This window comes from Myotis brandtii, unplaced genomic scaffold, assembly GCF_000412655.1.
Source record: "Myotis brandtii unplaced genomic scaffold, ASM41265v1 scaffold924, whole genome shotgun sequence".
Lineage (NCBI taxonomy): Eukaryota > Metazoa > Chordata > Mammalia > Chiroptera > Vespertilionidae > Myotis > Myotis brandtii.
Window position 1 is genome coordinate 67,720 of NW_005371808.1, and position 11,215 is coordinate 78,934.

The following is an 11,215-nucleotide window of genomic DNA, read 5'->3' on the forward strand; positions in this document are numbered from 1 at the left end:
TTTTTTTTTTTTACCAAAGTTCCCCATGTGCTTGAATGTGTTCTGCATTTACTGGGCGTGGTTCCATATACCTGCTTCAGTTTATTTATTGTAGTGGTCAAATCATTACTGATTCATCTACTTTATATCAATACTGATGGAAGTATATTAATAATCCAATGTGTTTAGGGATTGTCTTTCACATTGATGGAACTACAAATTTGGGTTGATATATTTGAGATAGTCACTTGAAAAGGATATTGTCCAGTTTGTGTACACATAATAACTTCTCAGACAAAACAGACTTTGAGATCATGTTGATATGGCTTCTGGTATGTAATTGATACCTTCCTGCATCTTACCTTCAACTTTGCTGTATCTTGTGCAACACATTTCAGCATTTGGAACTAAAAATCAGGCCCATTATATGATTAGGACAAAGAGTAGAATTATAAGGGATGTTAAATTCTCATCCCTGGCAAATCTTGTAAATTCAAGTTGGGCCTTGATAAAGGAATAGGATGCTTATGAAGAGACACCTAGGCAGATACTCAGACCTTGAGTCACCCACTTTCCCTGAATCCTCGGGCCTCTCCCCTTGCTTAAGGGTGAAGCAGAGACCTCACCTCTGAGGCACATCTATCAAACGTTATTTGCTGCTTGTAATACATGCCCCATCTCTCTCACACAGCTCCTAGGCCAATTATTAGTGTCAAGTTCACCATGGCCCAAGAGGGGCAGTCTATCCTCACAACCAAGAAGGGATCATTTGCCAAGGGATCAATAGAAGCTGCCTACTCTGTGTCAGTAGGAGCTGAGGGAACAGACTTAGGAATGGATCTTAAAGGTGCTGGAACAGGATGCAGAATATAAGGCTGGATAATGGAGAGCTTATTGATACAGGGACGCTCACAGGACTGACTAATGTCCTGGCAAAGACATATAGAACCAGTCTCAGCATGCTGCTGGGATAGCGATCAGAGGCTCTGGGAAAGGGAGGGGGTGCAGAAAGATGGCCCATAGCAGCAATCCACAAATATTGCTGTGCACTGAAGCCATGTGGGGAGATATTTTTAAAAAATATTGACCCTTAAACTTCTCAATATTTTGCAAATAACTCAGAATCTCAGGATATAAGGCCAAACATCAGTAGTTTTATGACTCCCCAGGTGATTTTAACTGCAGCCAAGCATGAGCGCTCCTGACATACAACAAATGAGGAGGGAGGTGGCCGAGTTACCTCAGCAAAGTTTTGAGAAAGGTCTCAGGTGGGCCCACTAAACAAGCTTTATTATATGTAACCAAAGGGGCCAGAATGTTCCCAGGATACCCCAGAGGTCAGTCCTTTCCCTAAAACAAGGAAAGCACTAGTGATGGGAGACACCAACCTCACTGAGAGACAGGGGTGGTGGCCATCCATCGGCCAGGGTTGATGGTAGTAGATATTCCTATTGAACTGATATCTATGTGGCTGGTAGGATTCAGAAATAGCAGAGGCCAGGCAACAGCACTTAATCATATCCATGATGCTCTGAAGCCAGAATAGCAAACAAAAGGCCTTGGTTCAGGCCTTGGTTCACAAGGCAATCAGATCATGATTCATTTGGTGCTGTGAATAGTAGATATTCCTATTGAACTGATATCTAGTGGCTGGTAGGATTCAGAAATAGCAGAGGCAGGCAACAGCACTTAATCACATCCATGATGCTCTGAAGCCAGAATAGCAAGCAAAAGGCCTTGGTTCAGGCCTTGGTTCACAAGGCAATCAAATCATGATTCATTTGGTGCTGTGAAAGGTTGATGGTCACAAAATATTGCTTAGCCTGTATAACAAAAGAGATCAAGAGTGGGTGAGAAGACTTACATCAACTGCCCCACTGGACGCCACTCTCCCTTCCTCATTTCTCACATCCGAGCCAATACTAGCTAAGTCCCTTTGAGGGGGAAAAACCTTAATACCATAAGAAGTATTTCCCCCAACTCCATCCCAAAAGGAATGTATGGTCACTTATCTGAAGAACTAGATACTGGGGAAAAGAGATAGTAACATCATTAGGAGTTGTTGGGTAGAGGTTAAACTTGTTAGTGATATGAAGGATAGAAAAAATGCTCATGAGTTTCCAGTTAGACTAAGGATGCATGAGGCCAATTAATAAAGTCCTCAAACAGTGAGGATTCTTTATTAGTCCAAGTAGCCTCTGGTCCCACTGTTTATTTCCCTAGTCCTTGACACCTAAATGTGAGCATACATGGAAAACCATCATCATGATTTTTCAAATTCTGGGGTTTAAGTTGTAAAGCATATGAAGTAGGTGTCCAGGATGGCTTGAATATTTGGTCAGAGCAGCCACACACTATGTTCTCGGGGGGGGGAGGGGGCAGTGGTCACTCCTTTCTCTGGAACTAAAAAAGAGCACTAGTGAGAATACACAGCCTGTGTGAGGAGCTGGGTGGGGGAAGGTTGGTGGGAGGGGATACATGAAGCTGGGCTCCCTGGTGTCTGTGGGGATGGTAGAATTTGGACAAGCAGGGGCCTGGCACCAGAATTTAGTTGCATCCACATTGCCCTGAGGGTTGCCATAAAGAACCACAAGCCAGAGTGGCAAGCATGGGGCTACTAGACCATGACCCATGAAGCGGTGACAAAGATGGGTGGCTAACCATCTTGAAAGTGTGGGAACAGGAGGTGCAGACTATAAAGCTGGATAATGGTAAAAGGTATCACCTGGCTTACCGAACTGAAAGGGATAGAGGGGATGAGCAGAAGTTTGAGACATCTGCCCCACTGGAGTCATTATCCCTTGTTCAGTGATCACACCTGGTCACTTAGCTGAGAAACTCCATCCTGTGACAAGGGAGCTCCTCAGATCATGCAGGAGCTATTGAATACAGAATCAGATACGAAGGACCCAAAACACTCATGACCTTCCTATTAGAGTAAGGGGTAGTTGTTAAAGTCCCTTCCCAAGTTAGTCTTGCTGGGTTCACTGAGTCTCTGAATCCACCCTGTGCTCATTTCCCATTGCATTTGAAGGCCTGAGCGGGTCAGACCTACTTGCCATTGGTAAAGCCCTCATGCTGCTTCCTGGTATGTGGAATCTATACATATAGAAGCCTAAGTGACCTTTATGATTGTATGGCCAGCCAGTAGCTATGATGCACACTGACCACCAGGGGCTAGGCTAGACGCTCAATGCAGGAGCTACCCCCTGGTGGTCAGTGCACTCCCACAACCAACCTCCCCCTGGCCAGCCAACCTCCCTCGGTCCCTCCTCCTGGCTGGCCAACCTCCTGGCCAGATCAGGACTGGGCAAGAAGTCCCCTGATCAGCCCCAGTCGCCAGCCAGGCAGAGGGACCCCACCCATGCATGAATTCATGCACCGGGCCTCTAGTCAATTATAAAGGTGGGAAAACCCTACCTTTCAAGGGACAAGTCCATAAAACTACACCCTGTATAAGAAAACAATTAATATCAGAGGTGGGAGGAATGGTAGATAACTATTGTTTCCTGAATGTCTTAGAGGAGATGGGAATTGTGACCCCTGTCAATCATATCCCTGTTAAATGACCATATGTATGGTATCTGCAATAATCAGATGGATTCATGATGGATAATGACTGAGCCTAATCACAGGCACCAAAGGAACCAATTATTATAGTATACCATAAAGCCTAAAGGTTATCAGCTTGACATTCCTGAGTATAGCCTCTTGTCCAGAGCTGGTACATCAGCTTTGTTACTTTTGGCACCTCACTGTCTGAACAATGCCTGCACACTTTAAACCAACAGCCACTACTGAAAGCCTGAGAGGTAAGTAGCACCTGAGAGTACCCTATACATGAGGGTAAAGGTAGGAATAGCCACTCATATCATCCCTTTAGGGCAGCGGTTCTCAACCTGTGGATCGCGACCCCTTTGGGGGTCGAACGACCCTTTCAAAGCGGTCGCCTAAGACCATCGGAAAACACATATATTGTTTTTGTGATTAATCACTATGCTTTAATTATGTTCAATTTATAACAATGAAAATACATCCTGCATATCAGATATTTACATTACGATTCATAACAGTAGCAAAATTACAGTTATGAAGTAGCAACGAAAATAATTTTATGGTTGGGGGCCACCACAACATGAGGAACTGTATTAAAGGGTCACGGCATTAGGAAGGTTGAGAACCACTGCTTCAGGGATTCACTTAGGGACTTATGCTTCCCCTTGACATAATCTTAGAAGTACTGGTTTCTAACAGAGGGAAGGATAGTGGATAATGTTCCCACCTATGGACACACAATCTCCACCAAACATAAAGCATAAACACTGCCAGATCCTGTAGGATCAACAGGCAAAGAAGGTAATAACAAGGTAATGGACTCTAGCTGTGGTGAGGAGTCAGGGCTGCTGCTGCATAATTGAGAGCATGAGGGAGCATGTATTGGATTCACCAGGCACCTTTGCTTCTTCCATGACCTGGCAAGTGACTGGTAAGCCAGGTCTCAGACTACCTAGGAATGAACGTCTGAGTTGACCTTTCTGGGCAAATAATTTAGACCATGCAGATGAGGTCTGGGAGTGAGAGAAATCTATCTTGAAAATGTACCCACTTTGTACCAACAGCTACTACATGTGCCAACAGCTACTACTTGATGCCACCAATGGAAAGCTCTTGCCTTCTCCCTATCACCAAGGGGTAGCTGTGAGTGGCCAGTCTTACATTCCCTACTCAGGACCCACCTGGGGAACTTGTGCTCATCTTGCCACACCTTTGTGCTCTATTGGAAGGGGGTTCCTGATATTGTTCTATAGACGGAAAGAGGAAACTTTTCTCACCAAGGATACACAAGAAAAAAATTACTATATAAATTTCTTTGTGATGAAGTGCGAAGGCTGATGTCACATAATGAGGGGAGACAGGAACATGTCTGGGGATCACCAGACCTCTTGGTGCTTCCATGACTGGGGCCAACCATGAATTTCAGTAACCAAGAGCTTGGTGACCAGGGTTGGACGCCTTAGGCACAAAAATCCGGCTATCTCTCTCTGCAAGACCCTAGAACATGCAAATGAGATATGAGGGTAAAAAAAAAAAAATCTGGAATGGGGAGAAATATAATATAGATGGTGATCTGTTGCAGGGTAGCACCTGTGAAACAAACAGAAGGATACAGATTGGGCAAATGGAGAAGGCAAACTGTGAGGCCTGCCAGAGAAAGCTTCAACCAAACTGACGAGGTGCTCTGTGTGAGAGCTGCCCATCAGTGTCCCATACTGTGCCATACGAGACCATGAATCGGTTCCCTTCTTCACCCAGTCAGAGTGTGCCAGGTCAGAACTTCACATTAAGCAGGGGGAGTCTCTAGGACTGGCTCAGACCCCAAAGGAGCCAGTGAACTTGCAGGTTCCAATTCCAGGCTGGGTGACACTTGGAAACAGTTCTGTTAGCCAGGGTAAATCATCATGTTGGCAGGCAGAGGGGAGCTGAAGTTGTATGGAAAAGCTGACATGGATGCAGAGTACATCAGCAGACTTGACCATGTGCTTGTACTTCCCTATTGCCTACCTTCCCACTTACAGTGTGGCCTGCTCTCCCCTAAGTTACAAAGGCTGTTCACTTATTGCTGTCCTTTATTTTGTGGCCTGATAAATATGAGGCTGCCATCGGCCTCTCCCTGAACTCAGCATATTTGTTTTCATTTATCTAGGACATCCTGTTCTCCTTACTTGGTAGTGGTCCTATTCCTACCACAGTATGGGTTCACTACAGGCCTCAATGTTAGCAGAATTCCTTAGCCTAACTACAATGGACCATCCTGATAAATGGGGTGAGATGAGCTGATAGTGGCTGGATGGCTTCTAATAGGACTAGGATACCCAGATTCCTGCTAAGAACACCCAAAGTTGAGGAGCAGCTATCAACCCAGGCACCCTGATGTCTGGGAAAACTCAAATAAACACTGAAAATAGCTAACAACATGAATAAACCTTACAATTAAGGATTTACCAAAATCTTGTACCACAAATAAAATGATGGTTCTAGAAAATAATCTTCAATGTCTTCCCTTGTCAAAAAAAGGAGACACAACCAGATACTGTGTGCCTCCTGATTGAAGAGCACAGCAGTTCTGAACTCAGACATGCAGCATTCTGGACTCATTCACCTGCCCTGAGTCCAACTCCAGGGGCTCTAACACTGGTGGTACTTTTCCTGCCATCTGGGAAGAGAGGTGTCTGCTGCTTCAGCTGTTGCTACAAAACGAGGAATTTGTAAGGGCTGCATCATGAGTCTTCAGGTTGCTCGCGGCCTTGCCTTATGGTGCCTCCCTCTGGGAATGATAGACCATTGAAGACCCTCTGAGTTCATAACAGATGTGTTGGGGGAGTTAACAGTCCCTGGGCAGCTTTGACAGTGGCAGAAAGGAGCCGGTGGATAAATTATTCTCTTCCTCACTCAATGGGATTTGGGGGAAATAACTTCCTGGGCCTCTATAAAGACTTCTGGGCAAACTGAGACAACAGCTAGTTAGGAAGCTAGGGTCAACTCAGAAACATACTTTGTCATATTTCCAATCTCTCCTTCCCTGGTTTTTCCCTTCCTGTTTTTTTTGAGATGGTACTTTTTTGCATTAAAGTATCAGCAAATATTTCTGCCTCAGGCTCTATTCCCAGAATACCTGGCCTAAAATAGTCCTCTGGTAACTGTTCTTGCCAAAATACAGATTTGATCTGAAGTGTCTAGATCTAACTTTCAATTTATAGAAAATAGAAGGGGCAGAACATGATAAATGACACCCTGGGAATATCTGCAAAACCTAGATTCTGGAACCATTTACGGACTAGGTTATCTAGTTTCAAGGAGCTATTTGTTAAAAGAAGCACAATGGCTTTGGATTTGAATCCTGATTGAAATGAAAGGCTTCAAAGGTATTGGGAAAACTCTATTTTATATACATGAGTTGTTTATACACATAGGTATTTACTAATCTTTAAAGTTATCTCTTATATTGAATTTCATAAAATAAAATATTTAGAGCAGGTCAAAAATAAGGGGGTGAAAGAGCAGAGATCAGATTGCAATTGAGTGTTTAGTTAGGAGGAGGGTTCTAAGGCTTCAGTGTTTGGAGAAATATACAGAATTGGTAAGATGTGCAACATTCAGAAATGTGTCCTGTTGAAGGTTTGAGGAAATTAAGATCTTCAAAATGACTCCAAGTTCCTCAGAAGTGATCAACTCAGATGACGTTGTGTGAATTATGTATATTCAAGTCCGCTCCAACTCCTGGCAACCCCGTGAATGAGTGATGTCCACGTGTCTTGTCCTCAACAGCCCTGCTCAGCTGCTGGAGACTCAGGCCCATGGCTGCCTTTATAGAGTCAATTTATCTCATATTTGTTCCTCCTTCTTTCCTGCCGCCTTTTATTTTTTTCCTCAATATTATTGTCTTTCCCAAAGAACTCTTTCCATAATATGCCCATAGTAGTAGAGCTTTGGTTTTGTCATTTTTTTCCTCCTGTGATGTTTCAGGTTTAATGTGCTCTAGGACCCACTTGTTCATCTTTCTGGGGGCCCAGGGTATCTGTAAAGATCTCCAACACCATCTTTCAAACGAATCCATTTCCCCCCCATCAGCCTTCTTCACTGTCCAAATTTCACTTATAGTGATACGTGGGGTTTGGCAAGCAAACTCTCCTTCTGGGTTCTTGTCCTATGAAGTTTGAAGAATAAATTCATGGACTAAAATATTTTAAATAAAAATGTGGAAGTTTATTGGAAGCATATACAAACTACCCCTGGGGGAGGGATTCCCAAATGGGAAAAACCTGTTCTCTCTCTCTAAAATGGGAAAAAAAATCTAAAATCCTCTTGAGTCTCTTTGTCTCCTGATTTATAAAGGCTGTAGCTTTTTGTCTCTTCATGACCTTTTCTAATTGGATCCTTCCTTAATTTATGACCCCCATGCTTTCCTAAGGGGTCATTCTTCTGCAGAGTATCAGTTTCAAAGGTCAAAGGCCACCTGGTGCCTCTCTCTTTTGCTCCTCCTTATCTTGCAACATTCCTCTATCCTCCGTGAAAGTATGTTTTCCTTTTGTAACATGTTTCTATCCTCTGTGAATGTATGTCTCCCTCTTATAACATTTCTCTGTCCTCTGTAAAAATAAGATAAGGATCCTGGCATCCTGAAGCTATCTCTTCCCTTCACATATGCATTCCTCTGCCATGGACTGCCCTTCTTCCCTAAAACTGCCTGTCCTGTCTCTAAAATTTCTTTCAATAATAATTGGGAATATGAGGGTGTGGGTGATCTTAGCCTTGGTCTCTAATGACACCTCTTTGTCCTTAAAGATCTTTCCTAATTCTTTCCTTGCCCTCTGGGTCTCAGCCTTCTCTTGAATTGATGCAGTCTCCATTTGAATTGATGACTGAACCAATTGATGAGTAAAACCTTTCACAATTTCAATGTTTCTTTTGTTTGCTAATGTTGTGTATTTCTTCTATGGTCATAATTTTTGTCTTCTTGATATTCAAATGAAGTAATGCTTTGGCACTTTCTGTTTTCACTTTCATCAGAAGTCATTTCAAATCACCAAGTAAAAGGGCATCATCTGCATATCTTAAGTTATTGATATTTCTTCCACCAATTTTTTACTTTTTCTTCTTTTGAGTATAACCTGATTTTTTGTATGATATGTTCTATGTACAGATTAAACAAATAGGGAGATAAAATGCACCTTTGTCTGACACTTTTGCCTGTAGAAAACCATTCTGTCTCTCCATATTCTATCCTGACAGTGGCTTCTGTCCACAATACAGGTTACACTTTAGGATAATCAAGTGCTGGGACACGCCCAGTTCTTCCAGAGCAGTGGCTCTCAACCTTTTGGCCCTTTAAATACAGTTCCTCATGTTGTGACCCAACCATAAAATTATTTTCGTTGCTACTTCATAACTGTCATGTTGCGACTGTTATGAATCGTAATGTAAATATCTGATATGCAGGATGGTCTTAGGCGACCCCTGTGAAAGGGTCGTTCAACTGCCAAAGGGGTTACGACCCACAGGTTGAGAACCGCTGTTCCAGAGCAACCCAGAGCTTTTCAAGATCCATGCAGTCAAAGGCTTTACTGTGGTCTGTAATACATAGACTAACCTCCTGAAATTCCCTGGAGCTCATCCATATCCAACCAATATTCACACTGAGATCTCAAGTGCCTCTTCCTTTTCAGAATCCAGTTTGAACATCTGGCATGTCTTGCTCCATGTGAGGTGTAAAGGCCTTTGTCACATCACCTAAAGCATCATTTCACTTGCTTAGGAAATTGGAGCAGTGGTCCTATGGTTACTGCACTCCTTGGCATCTCCTTTCTTAAAACTTGGGATATATATCATTTTTAGTCTGTAGGCAACTGCTTATTTTTCATATTTGTTGACATATTCTTGTTAGGATTTGGACAGATTCAGTCTCTGTGGCTGATGATGGACCTCTTGTTAAAAATAATGCTCAAGTTGAGAGAAGTTTCATTCTGTTGGAGCCTGAGATTCCTGCATGTGTTATGCCCAGATTTCAAGACCCCCAACAGAACCACCAGGGAGCGCCGAGTCCCATGCAAAAGCATAGAGTCTTTATTCAGGCTGAGCTTGGTCCCTCTGCCTCCATTACTGGTGCAGCGGTAGGATGCAAGAGAGCCCTGAGTCTTGAAAGAACAAAGACTTTATAGGGCTTGGAGTTGGGGGGGGGGTGGTGAGGGCCCACTCGTTCTACTGATTTGGCCAATTCCGGTTGGTTGAGTGAGGGCCGGGAGCTAGTGACGCAAGGGCATGGTGCAGCTAGGGTCTGGTTACACAAAGACGGGGTGGGGGGGGGGTGGGGGGGGGGTCAGCATACTTTTGTCCTTGGGCTAGTTTCCCTTGCATTCCCATTGGCTGAGATAAGGGCAGGCTGAGTAACTGATACATTCTGTGGCTTGTTCTTGGAAGAGGAGTTAGGGACACAGCTATCAGTCCCGTTCTGTCCTTTCACATGCAGCTCAGTCAGGTAGAAATGGGCACTGGCAATTAGAGAGCCTGGACAGAGGCCTAGGTGGAGAAGGGGACCTGCAGATGAGAAAGTACAAGGTCGTTAGCTATTGACCATACAGGATGTCTTTATTTCAGACCCTGCTTTGGGGGGAACCTAAGCTGAGGCTGATGTGCAGGTAGTTTATTGGGAATACAGCAGGAGCTAGATGTAGTGGGAAATGAGCCAATACATGGATGCATCACTGAGTTGGTCCCTACTACAGGTGACTGATGGTGCTATCCCATGGAAATTTCAGGCAAGGCCTTAGAACTACTATCTTCCAGAGAAAGAAAGGGGAAAGCATCTATCTAGAAGGCTCCATTGCCTTGGCTTTCTGGGTTACATTTGCATAAGCACTGAGCAAATTCCCACAGGCATCTATCTGCATGACAGTGTCATAAGCTCCAGGACAGGATGCTGGTGGGGTGAGATGATTTTGGATTTCTCTTAGATGAAAAAGTTCCCTGTAGCAATGTTTTCAAGGAGAGGCAAGGTCAAAGAGTTTGAAGTAGTGCACAAACATCTCCAGTCCGCTCCAGGGGAGTTTATAGAGAAGTAAATACAGTTGAGCCCTTGGGCAACATCAACTTCTAAGGGACAGGTAAACAAGAAGCCTGGAAGAAGACTTCAAGGATTAATAGTAAAAAGGAAAACTTACCACAAAACCCAAGAAAGAAGAGTAATTAGAAAAGTGGTGTCAAATGTAGCAAAAATCAAGCAAGGTAGATTGTGACCAGTAAATTTGGTGGAAAGTCATTAGCTAAAGTCTACCTCCTGAGATGAAAAAATAAAAGCAAGGCTGCAACATACTGAGCAGTAACTGGATTGTGATCTGGGTAGTCTGGTCTATCATATGTATACACTGCTGTATTAATGCAGTATGTTTCTAAATATTCTCCAAAAAATTAGTCACAAATAATTAATTCTTCACAATACAAAAAAAATGTTAATTTGTGAATAAAAGTGCTTTATTTTCTAAAGCTTATTTTAAAAAAACACTATATGATACTTTGGAAGATCTAAGCTTAGTTTGTTTATGCTTGGTTTTAAAGATTGGTATAGCTGAGAAAGGTATTTTACAAAGGTTGGTGGCTCCAAATGAACTGTTTGATGTTATTGAATTGTGAATTTCACAATTTAGTTCCATCTACCAATTATGTAAAACTCTTTGTTTTCGAG